Source organism: Crocodylus porosus, unplaced genomic scaffold, assembly GCF_001723895.1.
Source record: "Crocodylus porosus isolate Cpor-Errol unplaced genomic scaffold, CroPor_comp1, whole genome shotgun sequence".
NCBI lineage: Eukaryota > Metazoa > Chordata > Crocodylia > Crocodylidae > Crocodylus > Crocodylus porosus.
Window position 1 is genome coordinate 38,903,553 of NW_017728918.1, and position 26,854 is coordinate 38,930,406.

Consider the following 26,854-nt stretch of genomic DNA (forward strand, 5'->3'; position numbering starts at 1 on the left):
TAGGTTTAGATTAGACATCTGCAAGAACTACTTCACAGTTAGGGCGGCTAGGAGCTGGAACCAACTTCCAAGGGAAGTTCTTTAAGAAGAGGCTTGATGCCTACCTGGCTGGACTCATTTGAGTCCAATTTTTTCTCCCGCCCCGGCGGGGGGTCGGACTTGAAGATCTACAAGGTCCCTTCTGACTTTACTTCTATGATTCTACAGGGCCCCAGCCCCTGTCCCCAGGGCCCATAACTAACCTTTAACAGCAGAAGTGAGGGGACCATGCTCCAAGCCCAGCCTGGTTCTGGCTTGGCAACCTGGTTCTGCCAACCCTGGGACTGCTCTCGCCACCCAGCTGGGCTAGTATTGTGGCAGCAGGACCCGGTGCAGCATGCAGGAACCATGTGCCAGGCCCAGCCGGGTCCTGCGCCCACTCTGTAGCCCAGCTGGGCTGAACCCATGGTGACAGGACCCAGTGTGGCATGCGGGGACTGCATGCCAGGCCCAGCTGGGTCCTGGGGCCCCTCTGCAGACCCAGATCCCTGAGGCTCACTAGTCCAGGTTTGCACAAGAGTGGGTCGCACGGCTTCAGGAGGTGCGCTCAGAACCCACACCTCCCAGAGCCCTGTGACCTGCTCTGGTGCAAGGCCAGACTAGCGAAACACACAGGTCCTCACCACCCGCCCTGCAGGCACAGGAGACAGAGGAGGGAGCAAGACTGAGGATATCAGGGGTTTTTCAACAGATTAGAGTTGGTCATTGTGACCTCATGGTGATTCTGCATGTTCCTATCTTGTTTTGGGTCTTAAGGGAATGTTGTGGTTGTTTTACTGTTGCGTATTTACAATTTCCCATGTATGTACCTGTTTGTATGGTAATCTTGGATCCTTGGATGATAAAATGCTGAGAAAGTGAGTCTTTTTGCCGTTTCCCCTGGACTGTTGCCACAAATGAACTTTAGAAACCAATTAACCCTTGTCATTCCCCTGGACCATTGTTCTAATATAATGCCTTATTTAGTCTTCCTACAAGTCAATTTCTAAAAGCAAATTTCTAAATATCATTCTCTATCCATCAACAGCTGCTCCCAACTCTGAGTCCATCTCCTTCAGTCCACAGTCCTGGCTCACCAAGCCAGTGAGATCTCCAGCTCTACTGTGTACTCCTCTGTGTAGGGTTGACCAGGTTTCACATGCACACTGCTCTCTCTTCCCCTTTCTCTAGTCTTCAGCTTCCTCTGCCTTTTTCCCTTCTCCCACCACACTCCACTCCTGGGGTTTCTGCCATATTAACAGTCAGCACAACTCTGCAGACTATCCCTTGCTTCTTCCTCCTGTTACACACATTACAATATATTCTTGTTAGTAATAGTCCTTTCAATTCAATTAAATGTAAATTCATAGGGGAAGTCTTACAAGGTTTTTATTCACTAATGGTATGAATTGGCTTCTTAGAGGGAGTTTATTTAGTCCCAAAAATAAAAGAATCATCCTTATGTTAACCATTAAGTGAATGTTGCCCACAAAGTTTACGCTATTTGCTTTGCTTTGAAATACAATTTTTTGCAGATATGCCGGTTAGAAAAATGAGACAATCTGCAAAAGTTCAAAATATCTAGGTGATTCACTAAACTTCTTGGAAATAATGAGCTCCATAAGAAGGCTGGTTCCAAAATGAAAATTACACTTTGGCTCACCCAGCTCATTTACTAGAGGCTGTTGGAAAGTTGTTAGGGGTATAGTAGCATTTTTATCAAACTGGTCATCTAAAAGAGACATTGCAATATTCTAGGATTCTGAGTTTTTGAGATTTTCTTCTGGATATAATAAAGCTTATGGTACAGTTGGATGTAATTTGTTAGAGTAACTTCCTTACTGTGTATATATATAAAAGAATTATTTTTTATCATCATTCTTTATTTCGTGTCCTATACATTTTTAATATGTAGATTAAATTCATGTAACAGTGCAAAATTTGATATTGTTTAGTAGTGAAGTACAAGTGGTTCATTGAGAGTGTCAGATACATAAAAAGCTTGGTTCCAATACAGTTCATCATGGCCAGGGTACATAGCTGCCAGGGATTTGAGAAGGTACTGTTTATTTGTACCTGCAGTATTTTAATCCTTGGCAGTGGGAGTTGTGATTTCCCAATGCAATATGTTAATGTTTTTTGCATTAGTGTTAATAGCAGGGCTGCAGATCTAAGAGCTCTCAGGTAACTATCTTACTTCACTTTCTATTGATCTGGGATTTAGGATGATGGAGCTCTGTGTGCTACAAAATGATGCAGGAGAATATAACATAGACATTAACATTCAAGACAGGTTAGGATTCTAGTGCGCTTTCCTTCTTCACTGGGGATGAAATTCAATTCTGCCTTAAAGGGCAAGTCTGAGACCTACTCTACCACAGTAGACTCAAGAAGAGCTTATTTACACTAAAGCATTGCATTGTGTTACAACACAAACTTAATGAGTTCATGCAACTTGCATGATGTTCACCATGCCTGGGCACCTGTAATTACATGACAACAATGGTAGAACTGGCAGGCACAGCCTACCATGAGATTCACATCTTGAGCTAGTTATAAATAAATATAAATTATTTTATTTCCAGGAAAATGCATTTACAATTTTGTTAATGACCATGAATCCTTAGGGTCAAATTCTAAAGCAATTATAGTTCCCCAGCATAAATGAAGCTTTATGGCCACATCTGTACAGCATAGAACTGATCTTCATACTAGCCTACACTTGCTTTCTCATCTTGGCAAGTAACTTTCTCTCTCTGTGCCTTGGTTATGCTATCAGCAGAGAAGACATAATAATGCTTCACCCACACTAACTCAAGAAGAACCTGATCTTTTTGGGTGTTTTTTTTTTTCTTTTCAGAACCTGCCTGAGCTGCACAGGGGCCCCTGAGCTGCACTTCCCTCTGCAGCTGCGGGGGAGCTGGTGCTTCCCTCCATGGCTGTGGTGTCCCCCAGAACCTGCCAGCAGGTGGAAGCCAACTGGGAAAGCACTGCTACCGCAGAGGGAAGCACCAGACCCCCCACAGCTCAGGGACCATTTGGCCTGCTAGCAGCTCACCCCCCACCCACCACAGGAGAGGCAGGTAAGCGCTAAGAATTGGGCCCCCACCCTTGTGTACACACCACAGGGGTTTAGTTTGGTTTAGTTCTCCCTAAATTGAAACAGTGGAAACAGAGTGTTTTTAAAAACCCACAATTTCAATTTAGAGAGAACTAAACCAAATTAAACCCTTGTCACATTTACAAGGACCTTTTGGGATCAGTTAATAAAGAATAGTACTAGGTAAGTATAAAACCTTTTCAGTATTATTTATCATTGGTTTGTGGACCAAAATTCCACTTGCTCTGTATATAAAATAAAAAGTGTTTTAAAATGCAGATATACTAAAGCAGAAACAGGAATAAGTTTGCAGAAACAGAAAAAAGTATCTTCAATTCAGCAAATAATGCATCATATTCTGGCACCCACTGAAAAACCTCTCACAAATTTTCTGTGCCTTTGTAGAATGTGCTGTGCTGGTGGTCCCAGAAATTAACCTTTTCTATATCAATAAGTGTTTTGAAAGCAGCTAGTTCTCTACTACCTCAGTTTTCTTTGTCATATGAAATTCCTGTCTTACTGATTGTCCAATTGAGGTATGTTTTCTCTTTCTGAAATAGTTCACATTACTTTGGGTTCCATTTGCAACTGACATTTTAAAGTGGATTAGAGTCCATCTGTTAAAGGCATCATCTTTGACTCAAAAGATTTAGCTTATACCAGAATACCACTCACATACAAAAGACAAGCTGAAAGAGGCATGCTATGCAGTGTCCGCTCCATAAACTTTTCAAAGGTCACTGGGATATAGTATGATACAAAAGACATTAAATTGTCACGTTCATTGTTCTGCTTTAAAAGCAGTTTTCCTTCTTTATTTTCTTTTAGATCCACATCCACATACCAATAGCTGCTTCAAGTACTAGTGAGCAACACCAGATTTGTTCAGCTATACCTTCCAGCCTATTCTCCCCTCTCTACAAAGGTAAAAATCCTTTAACACATTTACTTAGTTTTCAATAAATGATCTAAATCTAGTACAGGAATCTTTTTCTCTTAAACAGAAATATGTATAAAGTTGATTAAAGGCACAAATAGTACTTTCTGAATAATTTCTTTAATGGAATCTTATGTCTCTTTGAAACCAGTAACCTGTTGTGCTTGCACTTACTAATTTATATTTAAATTACAACCACTCTACCTGAAATAGGAATTTGTGGGCAGGGTACAACAAAGACACTTATTTCAGAGCAGGGAGAAGAGATCTCAGCTGGCAGTAGCTAAAACAGTATTTCATATACCTTTTCTCCAATCTGGGAGCAGTTTACTACTCATGAGTAAATGCTGGCACTGGTGCTGGGAAATAAGGATCTCTCAGCCCCTGCTCCCTGATTGCAATCTTGGAGCAGGGGACTTGGAGATCGTTGCTGCCAGGGCTAGGGGGCATACTCCCTGCCTGGCCTTGGGTGGCAGAACCCACCCTGCAGCAGGAAGCTTCCAGGGACAGGGAGCAATCTCCCTTCCCCATGTGGCTTGCTGACCAGGAGCATATTTTTTCCCCAGTCAGGCATCAGCATGAGTGCTACTGCACAGTAAGTAATCACAAAGCACAAATCTGCTACTTGCATTTGCAGGCAACAAACTTACAATTAGTGAGGTTTACTACCCAGTAACCCTGTGCATGTGTAGACATACATGATTATCGCATAGTAAACTATGCTACTGCACAGTAAAGTGTTTTGTGTAGACATACATGATTATCGCATAGTAAACTATGCTACTGCACAGTAAAGTGTTTTGTGTAGACTCACCTTCAGTGTGAGAAACTAGTGTAATATGCTATACATGGGCCTGGGCTCTAATTACACTTTGATGATTTTGTATTGGGAGTAGTGTGGGATTGGATGATCAGATCCTACTGCATGCAAATGGTGTGGGTAGGAGTAAGTGGGGGAATAGAACAGGCAGCCATTGTAGCCACACTGAGCTTTTCTGGATAAGGTGTGAGGTAAATGCTCATAACTATGAGATTTCTTCTTCAACTGCAATTTTTCTCCCTATTCCTACCTGGAAGGATCTTGGTGATCAAGTTGATTGGCATCAGTATAACTGGGGGGTGGAAGGGTGGGAAGGGGAGGGACAACTGGGAACAGATTTGTGGAATTGATTTGGGTGAGGGAGTGCAATAATAAGTCACTGCCGCTGGCACCAGGAGCTTCCAATGCCCTATGTACTGCATCTGCCCAGAGTTTCCCTATTATGCTTCTAAACGGCAATGCTGTCTGTGATCTAGAGGAAATTTTTGTGACTTGTCTTCAACTTGTCTCATTTAAGTGTTAGAAGGGTGAAAATACAATTAAAATAATAGAAAAAAATTACCCTGATGCCGTCTATTTCATGCATGTCAAAAATAAGTTGAGTGGGCCAGATCCAGCATATGGAGCCATTTCATCAAGTTTTTCAAGCTACTGGCAGCTGGGGAGCATAACCAGGAAGGATTAAGGCCTGCCACAGAATCCAGAGCCCCTGGGTCCTGGTCAACATGACCCTAAGTAGCAGGGAAGTCAGCATAGGCTGTTCCCTTAGAGCCTTTCTTGCTGTGCAACCACTTGCCCTTCTGCTGCTAGCCCTACCAGCCCTGCCAGGACTGCCAAAACCACAAACAACCCAAGTACCCCAACCAATCTGGCTGCAGCTGCCACTGATACTCCTAATGCTAATCCTGCCGGTCCTACCACTGGTATTCTTTGGATTTATCCAGGGGCACAGGGAGAGTTTGTTACTCATAATCTACTCAACCACCCTGATCCAGACAAGATCAACCTTGTTTAAACTCTCCAAGAAAATGTTTGTCTAACCTGCACTTAAAAACTTAACTGATCACAACCTTTTCAGATAATTTGTTCCAAAATGTTAAAAGTCAGTAAAAATATTTCCATTGACTTCAGAGGGCATTGCACTGGGTGAGTCTACATGTGCAATTAATGCAATGTGATAAATTCTGGAGCAGTTTGAGCTAGATAAAACTGCTCCTAGGCACAGAGTCTGCATATGCGCCTGGATCAGCAGCACTTTGAGTAAATCAGGGTAAAGCAGCCTCAGGCTGGAAGAGTCCACAGGGTGTTAGCCCTAGGCTTCAGCTGATGTAGGTGCTCACTGGGGCATGAGGATGCCAATATTGTGGAGCTGTAGGTAGATGGCAGGCAGCCTTTGCACTCTAGCACCCTTGTGCCCCCCTTTTCAGCATACATAATGATTCTATCATAAGATAGTATATGGCAGAGTGAATTAATTTACTCTGCCCTAATACCAACGCATGTGCAGATGATGAAACTTTCCTGCATAGCTTATTAGTCAACTCCTCAGTAAAGCATATGTGTTTGTCTTTAAAACTTGCCTTCTGCAAGTTTGTCACATATAACCTCTTTGATTAAGGTTTCTAGGATTTTCCCTGCAATAGAAGTTAAGCTAATTGGCCTGTAGTTTGTTGGGATTTTTTTAAGTATGGGGTGGGGGGCAGAGGTTAGAGCATCAGGGGGGCTGGCAGGGGGAGGGCCTGGCCCTGGCAGGAGTTGAGGGGCTGGCGGGGCCATCGGAGGTCCCCCCCCAGAGTCCTTTCCTGCCTCCTCCAACCCCTCCAACCTCTTACTCACTGGCATCAGAGCACTGGTGCTGAAACACATGGCCTGGCTGGCCGGCCGCATGTTTCAGCACCAGGGCGAGGGGCAACCATAGAGATGCTTTGGCAGCCAGAACATCTCTTTGGAGGGCCCACCCTCCAGTTGCCTTTTTTATACTTCTCTTTTTTAGATCCCTGGACATTTTTTTGTTCCTGCATGTGCCTGTTGCCCCACCTCAAAGGGGTTTGAGGAGGGGCAAGAGGCATGTACACACTCATGTGGATGCAGCCAGTTAGTGTTTCCCCATCCCCCTGCAATCTTAGTTTAAAGTCCTATCTAAGAGATCAGCCATCCTGGCCAAGAAAACTGACTTACCTTTCTGCATGAGGTGGATGCCATCTCTCCCCAGGAGTCCTCTGTCCTAAAAGTGGGTGCTATGGTCATAGAAGCCAAAGACTTCTTGGTGGCACCACCATCGGAGACCTCATCTCCGATGAGGTCACCTCATCTATGCATTCTTGCCTCCTTGGACTGTGGCCTGAAACAGGGGGCACAGAGGGAAAAATTACCTAAGCCCCTGATCCTTTAAGCTCAGCTCTCAGAGCCTTGTAGTCACTCAAGATGCAGTCTGGATTGCTTCTGGCCATGTCATTTGTTCCCACATGGATAAGGAGCATGGGGTAGTAATCTGTGTGCTGGACAAGCCTGAGGATCCTCTCTATGACATCATGGATTTGTGCCCCAGGGAGACAGCAGACCTCCCATGCTGTGGGATCCAGGCGGCAGATGTCTCCCTCCATTCCTCTTAGCAGGGAGTCACCTACTACGATTACCCGATGTCTTCTCCTCAGGTTACTGTTGCCTCACAGCGTTCCTGGTGGTAGTTGTGGGTGAAGCCTCTGTTGCTCCTCTCTCCATTGCTGCACTCACTCCCAGTGATGCCAGGGCCCCAAATCAGTTCCCCAGCTGCACTGGAATTGTTCCAGCAATGCAGGCTCGAATTCGGTGTCATCTAGAACTAGAGGTGACTGTCTTCCATCTGCCCATGTCAGGTCCCTCTCATGTTGCCATCCCACCATTTGAGTGATCCTGCAAAGAGTGAAAGTACCTGTCAATCTCATCCTCAATGGCTCTGATCCCATGCAGCCTGCTAACCTCCGCCTGGAGTTCCCTCATCTACCCCTCCAGGGCCGCAATCCAGGCACATGTGGGACAGGTGAGGGGACTCCCAGCAAACCCACTGCTCCTGGGCTCCTGAGGACTCACTAAGCACCCCCAAGGGCAGGGGGCCCTGATACCGCCAACCCACCCAAAGGCTCCATCTGGGTCCAGCCCTTAGAGGAGCCTTGGGTGGGCGGTAGCATCAGGACAGAGTAGAATCACCACCGCCATTAACACTCTCTCCCACGCAGTCACCTAAGGACTCTGGAGACTCTGTCCAAAGCCACCAACTCTGATGCATGGAGTCACAGGCCTCTCCTGCTTTCCCCACCGCACAAAATCCCACACAAACTTCGGCATGTCCCTAAAGAGTGTTCCTGTTTGCGGGGCCTGTTCACACAGTTTCTGCCCAGCATGGCTAGATAGGAGTGGGAAGAGAGGAAAACCTCTTCCTGATTCCCTCCAGCTGGCCAGCTCCTCCTCCCTCTTCCGCCCTGCCCTGCCCAGCTTACATTGGTTCAGCTGTTGGCTCCTTGCTCACTGCTCCACTTGGTGTGGTCAGGGGGAGCCAAGAATGCATATGTGCTGACACACACGTGACATCCTTAGCGTTGAAGCTCAACTGGTGACAATTAAAATATTTTTCAACTGTGAAAAAATGAATGTGAAACTTTTTTTCAAAATCAGCTCTTCACTCCTGAAGACTATTTTAATTGTTCTGCAGCCAGATAAATTATAATTATGATTGTATACAAGAAGTGTCAAGTGGTTCTAGTCTTAGCAAATAGCTGAGGAGCCTGTTCCCCACCCAGCTCCATGCTCATAGAGCTGAGCAGGGAACTAGCTTCCCAGCCTGCTCCTCACTCAGTTCCACAACCATGGAGCTGAGCAGGGAACAGGCTCTTCAGTTCCTGCCTTGAGATTGTGTAGTGGGGGCTGGGAACTGCCCCAGCCAGGGGCAGATCCCAACCCCATACCCCAATCAGGCAATCGAGTTGCAGGGCTTGAAAAGAGCTGCTGGTGGGGGGGAGGTCTAAGCTCCCGGCCCTGATCCACCAGTGGGGCAGCTAGTAGTGAGCCCATGACTGAGCAGGGAAACCCTGCCCCCACCCTCCCCTGCAGCTATTTCCAAGTAGCCTTTCCCTGATCAGGGAGCTGAGGCTGGGAGCTCCCTGCTACCAGGGAAGGGGGACATTGTTCCCACCCTGGCAGTAGGCAGCCCCAAGGTGTAGGAAGCTGGTCCCAGCCCTGGTCAGGAGACAGCTGTTTCCTGGAATGGTGCTCCCTACCAGCCTAGTGGTCTCCCTGATAGTGGTAGGGGCCCATTGCAGGACCCCAGGAAGCAAGAGAAGTTTGCTGCAATTAGCAGTAAATTAACTCCCACTACCCTACACCTGTAGACCCCTGCCTGGGTGCATTTACTCATGAGTATTTCTTCCATGACTAAATTGCTCCCAGATGCACATATAAATACACCCTGGGGTATTATTAACAATATTCTAAAACAATGAATATCCATGTGACAAAAACATGAATGTTGAGTTTCTGATTTTTGTTGCTTGATTAATTCTATTTCAACCTCTGTCCAAAGTTTAAACTTCTGAAAAACTTTCTGTACTCCTTCATTTGTATTAAGATTAATCTAATAGTTAATTAGCATTAGCATAAGTGGGGGTAAATGAGAGCCCTCAATGCCAACTTACCGGGGTACCAGAATCATTCTCAACCTTCATGGAGTCTGTGCTCCAGCAAGAGTAGCCCCAAAGCATCAGAGGCATAACAAGTAAGGTTTGATACCTGGGCAAACCCTGCAAGATGGCTGGTGGAGCAGGTCCAGGAGTTGAGGGGAGGCACACATGAGTGATGGGAGATGGGAGAAGGGAGACAGGACTCTTCCCCATGCAGGGAACTCCAAAAGAGTCTCTGGCTGTGCTGTTGCTACCTTTGGTGCATACTCTCCTGCACTGGCTCTTGCTGTTAAAGCTACAGTAGTGGGGTATCCATGAACCAGCTGCTGCTGGTGCAAGAGCGATGCTGTTGCTGCTGGGGTATTGACTCCACAGAAATGGGGCATGTCACCTAAGTTAGCAACCAGGACTGGAATCCCTCTTACCCACTCCTAGTTATACTACTGCATGGCATTGCTTTTGCTGCAACAGCAGCTTGTGCATGGATATGCTCCTAATGCTGCTTTCAGATCAAAAGGCAGGGTAGGCAGAGAATGTAGCAGTGGCAGCAGCAGAAGCACTGAAACTGGGGACTGATTTGGAGTTCAAGGCATGAGTAAGATTTCTGCACCCTGTCCCCCTGCTCTCAGTACTCCACTCCCCCATTCCCCACACTCTTCTGCATGGTTTGCCCACTATACAAACCTGGCTTGTTACACCTCTGTGTCCACATCTACATGAGTGGTGAACTACACAGTTCTTACTACATAGTCATTTAGTACTTAGTAGATTTAGTAGCATCCCCACACGGTTTTCTTTTGATTCTACTGTGCAGTAGTGTGTCACATCATGGTTAGTGCCCCTCAATGCTACTGCGGAGTAGCAATGACCTACTGTGTAGTAGCTTCTTGCTACCATACAGTAGGGTCTCTTGTAGACATGGCCTGTGAGAATTAATTCTGTCTGTTCATCTTTGAGTGCTAAGATTATACAGGCTCAGCACTCAAAAGGTACAAAAAACTACTTCAGAAACTTTCCCTGAGATCTTATAATTAAAAGTGATTTTATTTGAGTAGATCATTTAGTGTCATCAAAATTCTGCTAACCCATATCTGGGATAACTTTTTTTAAAATTCTGATATTTCTGGATTGATACAACCAAATTACCATGCTTCCACAAATAGTGATATGGGAGACTCCACAATTCACCAATTGTCAGTTTCTTGAGTTAATATTTTGGCACACAACACTGCCTATTCTATATTATTCTATTATGTGCCACAGTTTTTTGTTGAGCCACTCCATTGTCTCCTCTTGTACTTCCTTCTGTTCTGGTTTAATCTAGACTATACAGTCTTTAAGGCAAACAAATTATTTTAAGAGGCAAAAAATGTACATCTAGACTGTTTCAGGTAGTTTTTATAATTATTATATGCTCCTGGACTTTCCTGGTTCCCACATGGGGCCAGAAAGGACCCTTTTTTCCCTCTTGCTGTGATATGTCAAGGTTTTGAGGAGGCATTTCTTGTATTTCTGAGAAGCTTTAGGTGTTGTCTGAAGCCAAGGCTGAAGATTTTGACTGGGGTCTGCCAATACTCCAGCTGGGACTAAAACCAGAATGGTTCCTGGTTAATGCATCCTACTCCTGCATTCAGGGTCAAACTGATTGCCATATTTGGGATCATGAAAGAATTAAGCAATCTCCACAGTCAGATTGACATGGATTATGAAGGCTTTTGTCTTCCTCTGTAGAAGGGAACATGATCCTCTCCTTGCCATCTCCCTTTCATAGAATCATAAAATCTTATGGTTCAAAGGGACCTCAGGAGGTCATCTAATCCAACCCCCACTCAAAGCAGGACCATCCCCAACTAGATCATCCCAGCCAGGATTTTGTTGATCTGGGCCTTAAAAACCTCCAAGGATGAAGATTCCACCACCTCTCTAGGTAACCTGTTCCATGGCTTCACCACCCTCCCAGTGAGAAAGCTTTTCCTAATATCCAAGTTAAATTCCCCATGCCGCAACTTGAGACCATTGCTCCTTGTTCTGTATCACCACTGAGAACAGTCTAGCTGCACCTTCGAATCATAGAATCAATGAGTTGGGAGGGACCTAGACAGATCATCCAGTCCGACCCCCTGCCATGGTCATAAGACCCCAGCCAGGTGCCTGTCCAGTCTCCTTTTGAAGATTTCCAGGGAAGGTGAGAACACCACCTCTCTGGGAAGCCTATTCCAGGATCTGGCCACTCTTACAGTGAAGTAGTTCTTCCTAATATCTAACCTAAACCTATCCTCCCTCAGCTTGTGGCCATTGTTCCTGGTGACTCCAAGGGGGGCCCTGGTGAACAGACTTTCCCCGAGTCCCTGCTGGTGGCCCCTGATAAGGTTGTAAGCTACAAGATCCCGCCCCCCCAGTCTTCTCTTGCGGAGACTGAAGAGATTCAGGTCCCTCAGCCTTTTCTCATAGGGCTCGCCACAGAGGCCCCCAACCATACGAGTGGCCTCCTCTGGACCCTCTCCAGGTTCTCCACGTCCTTCTTGAAGTGCGGTGCCCAGAACTGGACACAGTACTCTAGCTGCGGCCTGACCAGTGCTGCATAGAGGGGGAACAAGACCTCTCTGGACCTGCTGGTTCTGTTAGTTGATGCATGACAGGGTGCAGTTGGCTCTGCCTATTGCTTCATCGCATTGGTGCCCCATATTCATCCTGGAGTCAATCATGACTCCAAGATCCCTCTCTGCCTCTGTGCTGCTGAGAGGGTCAGCCCCTAACCTATAACCATAATGCTGGTTCCCTTTCCCCAGGTACAGCACACTGCATTTGTCCTTGTTGAACCTCATCCTGTTCACATCCGCCCACTTCTCTAACTTATCCAGGTCTGCCTGGATGCGATCCCTGCCTGCCAGTGTACTCATTTTACCCCACAGCTGGGTGTCATCAGCGAACTTGAACAGGGTGCTCTCCACACTCTTGTCCAGGTCGCTAATGAAGATGTTGAACAGCACCGGCCCAAGGACCTTTTCCTTCTTTGGAACCACCCTTCCGGTAGTTAAAGGCTGATATCAATTCCCCTCTTAGTCTTCTCTTCTGCAGACTAAATAAACTCAATTTCATAGATTGTAAGGTGCTGGAAGGGACCTTGCAAGATCATCGGGTCCAGCTGCTCTGCACCAGGTAGGAAAGACAACTAGGGTCAGGTGACCCCAGCAAGGTGACCGTCCAGTCTGCTTATGAAGATTTCCAGGGTATGTGATTGCACCACCTCTGGAGAGAGTTTATTTCACAGTCTGGACACCCTAACAGGGAAGAAGCTTTTCCTAGGGTTAAGACTGAAATGGTCTTCCAGGAGTTTGTGGCCATTACTCCTGGTTTTCCCCAAGGGTGCCCTGGTGAACAGTTGTTCACTAAGCCCTTGATGTAGTCCCCTGATGTAGTGGTAACCTGCTACCAAGTCCCCTCTCAGCCTTCTCTTTTTTAAGCTGAGGAGGCCCAAGTCCCTCAGTCTTTCCTCATATGGCTTGCCTTGCAAGTCTCTGATCATGCGTGTGGCTCTTCTCTGGACTCTTTCAAGCTTTTCCACATCCTTGTTGAAGAGTGGCACCCATAACTGGATGCAGTACTCTAGCTGCAGTCCCACCAATGCTGAGCAAAGTGGAAGAATCACTTTCTTGGTTTTGCTCAAGAGGCATCGGTTGATGCATGCCAGAGTATTGTTTGCCCTGATGGCTACAGCATTGTCCTGATGGCTCATTTTCTTACTATGGTCTATTATTATTCCTAGGTCCTTCTCAGTTGTGGTGTTAGTCAGTTTGGCACCACTGAGCCAAACTGTTGTTCATCCCCACATGGAGCACTTCACACTTATCAATGTTGAACTCCATCTGGTTCCAATCCGCCCAACTTGCCAGCCTGTTTAGGTCTGCCTGTATCTGCAGCCTATGTTTGAGGGTGACCACGCTGCCCCAAAACTTGATGTCATCTGTAAACTTTGACATTAATAAAAATATTGAAAAGCACTGGACACCACCATCCACTTCTCACCAGGATGACACATGTCTATTTATTAGAACTCCCTGGGTCCTACCCTGCAGCCAACTTCCTACCCACCTGAGTATCGAGCAGTTAAGCCCTCAATCTTCCAATTTTCCCATGAAAATATCATGGGATACCATACCAAAGGCCTTTTGGAAGGCTATGTTACAATGTTGACTTCCTCTCTCTTGTCCAGGTGGCAAGTTACCTGGTCACAAAAACAGAACAGATTGCTAAGACAAGACCTGACCGTGATGAAGCCAGGCTGGCTGTCATTCAGAATCCTACCTTCTGCAAATGTATCACACATAGACTCCTGGATTAATTTTTTCAGGATTTTCCCTGGGATAGAAGTTAGGTTAATTGGCCTAGTTTCATAGTTGGTAGGGTTGGAAGGGACCTCAGCAGATCATCAAACGACTCTGGCAAGGAGTTCATCCAGCCTCCTCTTAAAGACTCCCACTTGTCTTGGAAGTTGGTTCCAGATTGTAGCCACCCTGACAGTGAAGTAGCACCTCCTGATATCTAGCTTAAATCTACCCTCTGCCAGCTTGTGACCATTATTTCTTGTCACTCCTGGTAGTGCTCCGGGGAACACGGACTCCCCCAATGCATGCCGGTCCCCCCGACCAGTTTGTAAATGGCCACTAGATCCCCCCTTAGCCTCTTGTGGAGGCTGAACAGGTTCGGGTCCCTTAGCCTCTCCTCATAGGGCCTGCCCTGTTGCTCCCTGATCATGCGTGTGGCCCTCCTCTGGACCCTCTCCATGTTGTCCACATCCCTCTTGAAGTGCAGCCCTCAGAACTGGATGCAGTACTCCAGCTGCGGCCTGACCAGTGCCGCATAGAGGGGGAGGATCACCTCCCTGGACCTACTTGAGATGCATCTGTGGATGCATGACAAGGTACAGATAGCCTTCCTGACCTCTCCCCCACACTGTCAGCCCATGTTCATTTTGGCATCAGTAATGACTCCAAGATCCTCTTCTGCCTCTGCATTGATGAGAAGGGAATTCCCCAGCCTGTAAGTATGGTGCTGGTTTTTTTCTCCCCAGGTGCAGTATCTTGCACTTATCAGTGTTGCAACCCATCCTGTTCTCATCCGCCCACCCCTGCAACCTGTCCAGGTCCAATTGCAGTCTGTTCCTCCCTTCTAGCATGCCTACTTCTCCCCACATCTTAGTGTCATCTGCAAATTTGAACAGGGTGCTTTTGACACCCTCGTCGAAGTCACTGATGAAGATGTTGAACAGTACGGGCCTGAGGACCGAGCCCTGCAGAACCCTACTGCCCACATCCCTCCAGGTTGAAAATGACCCATCCACCACCACTCTCTGGGTGTGGCCCCCCAGCCAACTAGTGATCCATTTGACTGTGTTGAAGTTGACACCACAGTCCCCTAGTTTTTAATGAGAATGGGGTGAGAGACAGTGTCAAAGGCCTTCCTAAAGTCCAGAAAGACTACCTCCACTGCTACACCTGCGTCTAAGGATTTTGTAACTTGGCCATAGAAGGCCACCAGGTTGGTCTGACAGGACCTGTCTCTAATGAACCTATGTTGGTTGCCCCTAAGCATAATCTCCCCTGCTGACCCCTCATGGACATCTGCCTGGATAATTCTCAAAAAGCTTACCCAGGACCAAGGTAAGATTGACTGGCCTATAGTTTCCTGGGTCTCCCTTCCTCCCTTTTTTGATAATGGGAACCACATTGGCCCTTTTCCAGTCCTCTGACACCATGCCAGAGCACCATGAGTGCTCGTAAAGCTGTGCCAGGGGTCCTGGTATGACCTCTGCCAATTTCCTCAGCACTCTGGGGTGGAGATCGTCAGGACCTGCTGATTTAAATGCATCCAGTCCCTCCAGAAGTTCCCTGACTAGGTCCTCACTGACCGTAGGCCTGGGTGCGCCTCCCCTGTGACCTATGAGGGTCCCGGGGGGGAGGGTGACCCATTCCCTGCTCAGAAAAATGGAGGCAAAAAAAATGTTAAATAGGTTAGCTTTGCTATCTGGTGTAATGACCAGATTTCCTAGTATGTCCTGCAGAGGCCCCATGTTACCCGGTATGTTCTTTTTTCTTGCTGTGTATTTAAAAAAGGACTTCTTTTTGTCATTGATCTGGGTAGCTAGTCCCAGTTCAGTCTCCGCCTATAGTTGCCTAGGTCCTCATTAGTCCCCGTCTTGAAGATAGGCACAACATTGGCCCTCTTCCAGTCTTCAATGACCTCCCCTGAGCCCCACAAGCTTTGGAAGAGTTTCACGAGAGGTCTCGCAATGACTTCTGTCAGCTCCTTCATCACTCTTGGTTGAAGTTCATCCAGTCCCGCTGACTTATAAATGTCTAAATTTCTTAACTGATCATGCACCAGCTTAACGTCAACAGTAGGAAGGCAGTCATGCCCATTCTGAACCTTATCTAGTATGATTTTCCCCTTAATCTGGTGAAATACTGAAGCAAAGTAGTCATTCACAAGTTCAGTTTTGTCCTGCTTAACCAGCTGCCCTGAGTTGTTAAGCAATGGCCCCATGCTTCCATTTGTTTTCTTCCTGTTCCCTACATATCTAAAGAAGGACTTCTTATTGTCCTTGATTTTTGTAGCTAGTTTAAATCCAGACTTCACCATAACCTTTCTAATCTGCTTCCTACAAGTGTGGGCTGTTGTTGTATAGTCCTCCTTGGGGACTGTCCCAAGCTTCCATTGGTTGTGTGCCTTTTTCTTCTTTTTTAAGAGGACCATGATATCCCTATTAAGGCAAGAGGGCTTACCAGCCCTTATGCTACCTTTCCTCTTTTGGGCTTCGGGGATCTTGTCTTTGAGGAATGACCACTCTTCATGCACTCCTTTCACCTTCAGTCCCTGGTCCCTCAGTGTTTCCTCCAATATTGCCCTGAGTTCCTTTAGCCTCTCCTCATAAGATACGTGCCTTAGCTCCCTAACTTTTTTCATTGCTCTCCGCTGGACTCTCTCCAACATGTCCACATTCTTTCTATAGTGGGGGGCCCAACACACAGTACTCCAGATGTGGCAACACTAGTGCATAATTACTTCCCTCAATCTGCTGGCAATGCTCCTACTAATGCAGCCCAGTATGCTATTAGCCTTCTACATTTACCATGTATCTTTTGTTGAAAAGTTTACCCTACCCAAATTCCAGGACGTTATTTTTCATATTAACAGTTAGCTTCTCTTTTTATTAAGAGGATCACATATGTATCATCACTGTATTTTTATATTAAATCTCTTACAGTTTCATAGTTAGTAGGGTTGGAAGGGACCTGAGCAGATCATCAAGTCCGACCCCCTGCCATGGCAGGAAAGAGTACTGGGGTCAAACGACCCCAGCAAGGTGTTTTTTCTAGACTTGTCTTAAAGACCTCCAAGGTAGGAGCCAGCACCTTTATGTTTAAAGATCATTTCTCAAGGGGGTTCACTTCAGGTATTACTTATCTCATATAGGGTGCCACTGCAATGTATCTATCAGTATGATTTAGTATTCCATTGGTATGTAGATAACACATATTTAACCAGTACTTCCATCAAATTATACTAGAGCTTTCTCAGTCTTGACTGATTATTTTGATGATATTAATATTTGAATATTGAGATTTTTTATGAAGATAAATCCCAATAAGATTGACATGTTATTAACTGGTTCTAGAAGCTTATTAGGTATTGCTTCTTCTCTGGTAATTGACTTTGATAAATAACATAATAGTACACTCCCTGAATGTAAACACCTTGGACATCATGGTACATTATTTTTTAATTATGTTTGATAAGCATTTGACTTGTCAACAAGGTTTCTTTATATTATCCTCCTAACATCACTAGGCTGAGTTCACTGATCAATAGGAGGATGTAGATGTATTTAAAAAGTGTTTATTATTTTATGAATTAATTAGAATAATTCAATATTTCTCATCTTATGCTATTATGAAATTATAGCTGATACTAAGTTTTGTTATCACATTTTTGGGTAGATACAAGTAATTTCATGATCTTATTCCAAGACTGAGGATTGATTACTAGTGACATTTCATTCAGATTTTGAAGTCCATTTTGCTTACCTATAAACTTGTTAAAAATGCTGCCTCAGATTGTCTTTTTAGTTTGCTTTTATGTATCCATCTTGTTGCCACAAGAGTTGCCACCTTACACAATTCCTGCAGCGACATTCTCCAGCAGAGGCTTTGGTACTTAGATTTCTATTCTTCAAGAAATCTGTATTGGTGCTTTTACAATACTAGCCAGTTGTGACCATTTAGATAGTTAACAAATGTGATGGCAATACAGTGAATTTTGCCATTGTATTTCATACAGGAATCACGTATCTGTCTAGGTGGAATCTCCTTTGATACACTGATGTGACAACTGTTGATCCTCTTGGATCACAGTGTATACATGAGGGCCACACAGACCTTCAATATATATGCCTGGGCAGAAATTTTTGGAGGAGTGGAGGCTTGTTACACTGATAATCCAGTGTATTTTACTCCAGATTTACATAAAATCAGACCGTAGTTTGGCTTTCTATCTTGCATCTTCCAGGAATGACAAAAGTTAAATTTGGCTCTGAGGTAAAATGATTTCATGGTCACCATTGCCTAGGCTGACCTCTATGTTTAAGTTAGTCACCAGGTCATCCCCTTTCACCAGGACCAAAAGGGAATTTGGTGCATTGAAGCAGACTCAATTTGAAATTTGGTGCATCGGAGCAGATTCAATTAATTGAGTCTTCTGGTGTGTGGCAATTAGTGTGCTCCAGCAGTCTCCTGCATCTCATGTACCAGAGCCCCCCATACTTAAACATGGTGGCAGGGGCACTTGAACTAAAGTGTATCAAAAGATATTTAGTTCAAGCACCCTACTGCCATTTTTAAGTGTGGAGATGCTGATACACAAGACACTGTGGCACTTTAACTAGAGCAGCTGTCGAAGCTAGGTCCAAAGTCCCCTGGCCCTGGCAGCTGCTGGGCTGCGAAGCAGAGTCTGGCCCCCCTCCCCCCCACCCCCAATGCCTGCTGCAGGCTTGGCTTGAGGGGAGAGATTGATCCCTGCCATGGCACACACTCCTGGGGAGCAGAGGGACCCATGGCCCCCACATCTGTGCGCCAGGTGGAGGATGCGCACTGCCCGCTGTGGGCTCCCACCCTGCTGCCTTCACCCAGTGCCTCTGCAGTCTGTTCCGTGCAACCCAGTGCTGGAAGGAACAGCAGATACATGCAGGAAGCTGCCTGCCACTGTGAGCTCAGCACTGCCCTGGTGAGGTACCCCTTGTCTGTATGGCTGCAGCATGGCAGGAGTGTGAGGTTCCCTGCAGGGGTTGTGGGAAGTGCTTCCCATGTGGCTCTGTTGTCCCCTGCAGTGCTGGGTCATACATGCTGGGTTGAGACCACAGGGGAAGACAGCACAGTGGGGAGCACGAGTCTAAAGTGGGCAGTGAGCAGACCTTGCCCCGTGCATGGATTTGGGGGGTGATACCCTCCTCCCTGGAAGTGCACACAGCATCAGGGAGCCACCCCCTGCAGTGGATGAGTGACCTGCAGCCCTATCTCACTCCCCACTCGGGCCCTGTAGCCATGCATTGCAGCCCTGGGCCTTAAGCCCCAGGACTGCCCGGTTGGGCAGCAGCCCCAGCTTCAGTCCTGCCCAGTTCCCTCCCTCCATCCCCATGGAGGCCTCAATCCCCCCGACTTGCTTGTGGGAGCTGCTTTCCAGGCTGCCTGGCAGCCATGTCCGTATACATGCACGTGGCACCCACTGCCTGACTGCCCTCCTTCCACTCCCTCCATGCCCCCTGCAGGCTGGAACTCTGCCAGCCTGCCAAGTGCTCATTGCAAAACTGCAAAATCCACAGGTTTCTATATTAAAATGATAAATTCATGTTTGCCTCTGGTAAAAAGTAAAATCCATGGTTTTCCTTTTTTATTTTTTTAACGTAGGAAACAGAAAACCTGCATCCCTGTTGATCAGTGTCAATGTTAGCTCAGTTCTGCAGCAGTCACACTTCTGGGCAACAGGGGCCTGGAGGGCTGACAGGTAAGAACCCCCCCCCCCTTAATTCCAGGCTGCCTCCCTGACCCCTATCTCCTCCAGTCTTCCCAGCCCCACGGGGTTCCCCCCTGTCTTCTGCCTCCCCCTGGGGCATTACTTACTTGTGGCTGCCTGTACCAGATGTTCCAGGAAGCAGGCAGGGAAGCAGTAAACTTCCAGCCTGGCTACTACTGTCTCTGGGCTGCTCCTCTTCTGGCCCAGAGAGCAGCAGCAGTGGTAGTAGTTGCCAGGTAGGCATTTTAGCCCTTCCCTACCTGCTCCCCTGGAACAGACAGTACAGGTAACCACAAATAAGCAGGGAAGGGGAGGCAGTAAACAGGGATCTGGGGTGCTGGGAAGGGTAGGGTGCAGTGGAACCGATCCAGGCCAATGAGAGGGGGGCTGGCTGAGGTGTTTGCACTAAGCTGTAGCTATATTACATTAGTGTAACATGACCTGGGTAGACAGATCAGAGATATTCCTGCCCTAAGGCAGCATAACTTTGAGCCACATAAGAAGTGCTTAAAACCAGTTTTAGATGTTAATGTGCAGACAATCCAGGATTAAGAGTTTGAGGAGCTGCCCAAATTACCATGTAATAAGGCCCTTAGATTTTTAGAATACATAAATGATGCTGTTGAGCTGAGGATTGATGGGTGGATAGAACTACCCTTTAAAAGCAAAGATATTTTAATTCTAAACTTTGCATTCTCTGCCAATGAAATACTTACATCAGACAGTTTAAAAAGTCAAGCACCAATGTTTTTACATGTGTAACATTACATCTGATTTATCATTCATTATACAATGCAATATACAATGTGCTTTCTACAAGGAATGAGAAGACATGTTACACTGTGAAAATATAGTAACTGAAAGCTGAAAATTGAGAGACTTTTATGGTGTTTTCATTACATTTCTTACATCACATATGGTACAAGGTGTTATTATTTTAATGTCTTGAAGAGACAGACAGCAAAAAGAAGAAAAAGAAAAAAAGAAAAACAAATGATGACTAACTCTGTGGGATTTTTAAGATCACTTGGAGAGGTTACATTCTGGTTCCAGTGACAGTTTCATATAGTGTTACTTATTGTCTATAGGAATTGTAAGGGTAAACATCAAAATAAGAAACTTCCAAAGGGACTAAAGGGAATCAAATCAGTTTTGAAAACCACTACTCTATTGCCTCAGTAGGAAATGCCAGAATCTTAAAATGCATCAGGCATATACAATTACATTTTCAGAAACAGCTACATGACTTGGACATTTGTGACCTCTTTTCAAAAGTAACTTAAGCATGTGGGCATCCTTAAACTGGGAATTATATTCCTTCAGTATCTCTGAACTGGTTTAACCACTTGTTCAAGTCTAATAATTGCCTTATAGTAGCCTGTTAAAAATAGCAGGTAATTTGACCAAGTGAAAATGTATTTAAAATTAACTAAGATGTGCTATGTTTCCATATGATGTACTATGGCAACACAGCAATCACATGGGTCTACACATGATCACCAGTTATGTTGCCAGAATGGGGCGGTCCCGAGTATAGCACACCGCTATGGTGACGTATCTGGGAAATTTATCCATGTGCGGCACTCATGGCACAGTAACAGCCTGTATTGCACCATGCATTAGTACTTCCAAAAGGAAGTAGTAAAGCACAGTGCTGCAGCAATGTCACCTTACAGTGATGTGTAGATATGCCCATAATGTTCCAGAATTCCACCAGTAATGCCACTGCATGTGCCTCAACACGTATAATGAATATAAAATTAATAGTCCTGTAAATGAGAGGTTTGAATAAACTTGAGATTTCAATATGTAAGAATTTGTAGAATTTAATAAGACTTGTCTCTCTTCTTAAAATATGCAGAAATATTTATGGAAGAAGACAGGGCATAGTTCAAGATCTTTGGTGTAGTAAGTGAGGCAAGATGCTGATTAAGTCCTGTGTCTTTAATGAAAATGTGCAGATGAAAGAAAAGAGTTGCTTTCCATTTCTTTGCATCTATTCCATGATGCACACAAATATGATTTTTCCCCCACTTTTTGTTATGTTCATTGAAGTTTCAGACTGGGAAAAACAAACAATACACAAAATATTACAGTAAAAGAACTTTCAGTTTGTACTATGGAATACTGAGAATTTGTTTCCTATTTCTCATGCATTTCTGTAGAGCCCTGCCTTCATTAAGTATGTAAGGATGAACAACTGAGTCAATTTGATATCTATTCAATATTTGCTGTTATGACCCCACCGCCTGGCCTGGAGAGGAAGTATTTATTTATTCATTCATTCATTTCAGTATAGATTCTTCTATGTCATTCATAATCATATTACTGAATATTTCACAAATAACATTCCTCCATTTTACTGGGAAGATAACTAAAGTACAAAAACATAATTTGTTTGGGTCAGCTAGTGATAAATGATGAAGTGAGAAATAGGACATGAACCTATCCTTTAAATAATAGGCATTTTTGCCTCATAGGCATAAATAAATAAATAAAAGTTCTAACTATTTGCTTGAGAATCTCTTATGTGTAAATATGCAAGAAATTTCTGTTTCTAATAGTGCAAAGAGGTCAGTAACTCAGTGAATGGAAATAAACCACATTTCTGCAAAATTTGAAATACACAGTGGGGGAAACCTCAACATTAAAATCTATTTCATTATCTACTAAGCTGCCTATAGTCAATTTGAAAGTTTGATATTTTGGCATGATTAATGATCACACAAGCCATGACTGTCAAAGATAAATTATGGACATAAATGAGCAGATGTAAATTAAAATTGATTCAATGAAATACAATGTGGGCTGACATAAATGTGCTAGCAAAGGCCACAATTTAGGTAAATTAAGAATGCTAAGGCAAAAGTTATATCTTGTAGAATAAAAAGGTGAAATATTGAATAAAAATATATTTGCCAAGTATAATTTGATGTATGCCTGTTGATTATGCTGTACCACATCTCCCATCTCCTGGGATCTGTCAAAAGGAAGACACTTTTGGAGGCTCATTTTATGGAGATTTGACTAATTAATCTATCAAAACTGGGATCTGTATTTCTCTGTCAGGTTCCTAGAATTTGCAGATTCCTTGAGATCTGGAAGAGCCTGCTACCATGATTAGTGCTATGCACATGAAAATCCTATGGCCAATACCTATTCTGCCTGGTAGATAGATGACTAAGTGACAATTTAGTCAAAAATGTATCTGATCCAGGAGAGCAATCCTGTTGTGCCCAGTCAGGCATATAGCTTTGCCATTCTCTCAATCAGCAGCTTTATATGCCTCAAGAGCATGTAATCAGGGAGCAGGTAGCCTCCTATAGGAAGCAAAAAGGAAATGCTTGGCGCTGGGTTTCATATGAATTCCCATAATTCCCAACTTCTTTTCTACCCTGGATAACACATATCACCAACAGAGTCTCCCTATGCCTGAAGGGAGTTTGTGCCCGAAAGCTTGCAAAGAACATTTTTTCCAATTATTTAGTTGGTCTAATAATAGATATGGCATCTACCCAAAGAACCTTGCCTTCCCATCCCTCGGGAATCCCATCCCTCAGGCACCTGAAGGCTTCAGACTGACCTCGCATTTAACACCTATGTCATTTGGGTTCCTATTTTATGGGAGAGGACCCACCCACTTCTTGCCCATTTTCTAATTATTTGGGCACTAGCCTAGCAAGTTGAAGACTTATTTTCTAAGTCCCACTCAACCAGAAGATATTTGAACATAAATCTCCTACTTCTCCAGAAATAGCCTCAACCAACAGGCTAAAGAGTAGGCAGAACTACAGGCATTCCTTATCCCTCCGGTGTAACCTGGGCAACTGGGTGCAGGTAAGTCATCAGTTACAAGAGCCTTAGAGCCAGAAAGACAGCAAGCAAAATACAGCCTTACTGTAGCTAGGCAAATGGATAGAAAGGAATTCAAGCAGAGTTGCCAGCATCCAGTCTGCTGGCAGAGCATTTTTCTGGGAAGTGGGAATCTGGATAAAATATTCTCTGGCTATGTGGGACCTAGAGCTCACATCTCTGACTTCCTCATCTATTTCCCTGGCCACTACTTTTTAGGTATAAGGTGGATGGGTCCTTTTCCTTCTTCTACCCATTATGAAAATAAGATTATGAGATGGTGGAAATGTAGAGTATGCAACCTGAGTCACCCCCACCCCATTTTAGTTTTTTTTTTTCCCTATTGGTTGTTTGTAGAACCCTTGACACACATTACATTTACTGTGCAATTAACTGGTTAATTGCATAGTAAATTTAGACATGCTACCCATGCAAAGTAATTATCACACAATGAAAATACCCAACCAGAACAAAAGTAACCATCAGCCACAAAGACTATTCCTTGAAAAATGTAGAACATTTTTGAAGCTGGTTTCTATCATGCTTTAATTTGAAGGTATGGCATGTCACACAGAATGCTAGTGTTTGGCCAGGCTTCCAGTATCCCTAAATTAGACTTTGTTCTTTCCCTCACCTACCTGCAAGAAGGATCTCTGTTCCTCATTCTGAAATCTGGTGTCCCAGGATACCGCAGCAAGAGATGCCATGACTCACTGTTCTTCCTCCCTTCCCAGGCAGCCTCCAAAGATGCTTCTTTAAAGATCAATAAGCACCTTTTCTCCGTGAAAGGCAAAGTGTAAGCAGAAAGTCAGCATGACATACTTTCCTTAGGCATATTGGTAATTAAAAAGAGTGAGGGGTGGGGGGGGATTTTTTTGGAATAGGGGGAAAGAAGAAAAGCACATACACAAAAGCATGACATAAGTTATTTGAGGAAAAATCAACTCCTTTCCCCTACCCCAATTCCTTTCCCATACCCCTGTCCCTTTTCACAGATATCCCCTCCTCTGTGCAAAGGTTAGGGAAGCAGCAGCTTCACTCCCTCTCCACAGACAGAGACCTCATAGAGGTTGAGAGACTTATGTGTCCCAGTGTTTCTCAGAGCTATGTCACCCAGAGTCTCACACTCCTGGCAGGGTCACCCATGACAAGCAGGACTGAGGGGCAGTTCCAGACAAACTACAGGCCAAACCTCAAGTTCTCAGTGGTGGATCAGGAGGAAAACGATGCCAGGATCTCAATGGCTGTAAAGATGGAAGAAGGTTGCAGCAAGATAGAGGTCTCTTGTCATTTAGGGTTCTCCATAGCCACTGGGATCATATCTCCACCTTGTCAAGACCTGTTGCTGAAGACCAGCTTCCTGACATTAAAGTCATGTGCAGGCCTTTATCACAGAAAATGACAGTCTCCTGTTTCAACTTCCAAAAGCCCTGTGGCAATGGATGAGTGGTGACAGAAACAGGTGTAGTGAGTCCAGGAGTCTCTAGCCATGAATCTGCACGCAGGTGGTGGCAGCCTGATGATCATCTTCACCCAGGGGGAATTCAGAGCTCACTTCTCATTAACAATAAAGTGGAAGGTATGGGTGGGGGCAGTGACATCTCCTGCCATGGTTAAGAGCTCTGTCAAATCAAGTTCGCAGGCATTTTTTACCCCATGCATTGTTTGTCCTGTGAACATGAAGCAGGTTACATGGTGTGCCAATTTTCTTCTCAAGCATTGCAATGGAAATAACATCTGTTAGGGGCCCAGGTGACTCCTCATGTGTTCCAGAGATTCACTAGCTGCATGTTGAGGAGAGTTATGTACCTGCCTTTGTGAAAGAGGATCATTCTTCTGAGGCAAGACTCATATTTTTTTACCTAAGTGGCTGCATAGGCAATGCTACCTAGCCTTGTTATCTGTGGCATGCCATATTGTATTTAATATGTGTTTGCTATGTGTATATGTGAACCATAAGAGTCAATATATGAACTTTCAGGAATCTAATGATGCAAATATGTTGCTTGAATAGCATCCATAAGTAAGTTACTGGAATGAGCTAAAGACAGTCTGCACAACTGCAAAATAGGAGCTTCCTTACCAGGAGCAGCAAACAGACAGCAAAATTTTAGAACAAAGAGTAGCTTGATTGGTGGAACATCAAGACCATTGAAAAGGAGAAAGTATCAATGATCTCTGTGGAATGAAGACTTTAGAATGGATCAAGTAGATTATATGAGCCATGAAGTAAATTGACTCCCTCAGTACTGCCTGACTAGAAATCTTGCTGCCACTGCCCACCACACAGTTGGTTTTAAACTTTGAGTGGACCAGGAATAAAAAAGGTGTTCAAGTGCACCAGTGCACCTCCCACCCCCAACATGATTCAGGAAACATCCCCCAACTGCTCCAGCTTTTAAAAGCATACCCCAGACCGCAGCAGGCTATCTGCCCAGTGATTCCAGTGTTTATTCCTCACCCCTTCACAGTTCCTTAATTACTTGCTTACCTAAAATTCCAGCATTGACTCCTTGTTTACTCTGAACTTTGGCTTCAATTTTCAGCTTACCTTGAACTGTAAGCATGACTTTGGGCTCCGTGACTCCCAGTTTACCATAAACCCTGGTTTTGACTCCTGATTCCCTGTGAACCCAGCTTCTGAACTTCACCCAGAGTACTGGGAAGGGTGCTCCTGAGTATTCAGAGTGCCAGAAGACCCAACATCCTGACCACTGAATTTCAAGAGCATGTGCTGGGAGCATTTCAAAGCTGTATGAAATGCTGTTTGAAATGCTTAAAATGTTATGTCTGCCTGCACCCTAATGGAATAGAGAATAAAACTCATTACTTCTAAGGTCATAATTATAAGCTAATCACACCTATCTGCAAACTTGTTAAACCATCTCCTTTGTGATTTTTGTCAAGGCTTACACTGTGTTCTAGGGAAACTGTTTCCTGTTCAAGCACAAGCAAATATGAACCATCATTTGAAATATGGCTGCAACAGAGATTTCACAATCTTGTTAGATTTACATTTATGCTTTGATATTTTGCAAATGTAAAATTAATAATTAGATTCTTAAATATCTATTCCTTTCTTTAGGGAAGTGGGATTTACATCTCAATGAATCCTAATGGAACACATTACACTATCCTGAATACGCAAATCTTTTAATCTTTTTTTTTTTTGTTCTGGTGAAAATATCAAAAAAATGATTTTTATTCTTTTTTTAACACTTCCATAATTTGAATGGGGAAAGCTACACATTCCCAAAGTAACAATGTTCTGAATTATACATTCTTCATTTATATCCAGTCATTATTGTTTGATGGCTGCTTAGTGCCTTATGTTAAATTAGTTGGATGGTTATAATCTGATTCCTGATGGAGCTGGGTCTATAATAAAAACCAAACAAATAAAAAAAAAG

At 44.6% G+C, this 26,854-nt stretch overlaps 1 long non-coding RNA gene across 3 annotated transcripts; it reads left to right on the top strand.

Annotated features, from left to right (window-relative positions):
- The first annotated feature begins 3,258 nt into the window (after positions 1-3,258).
- LOC109311713 lies at positions 3,259-26,854 on the top strand. Of its 3 annotated transcripts, none has more exons than XR_002101588.1 (4): positions 3,259-4,043; positions 19,494-19,583; positions 21,454-21,525; positions 25,991-26,854. It is a non-coding gene; the product is annotated as an uncharacterized LOC109311713 (long non-coding RNA). The 3 variants fall into 3 exon arrangements; XR_002101589.1 differs by lacking the exon at positions 21,454-21,525 and having other exon boundaries at positions 3,259-3,654; positions 3,947-4,043; XR_002101587.1 differs by lacking the exon at positions 21,454-21,525.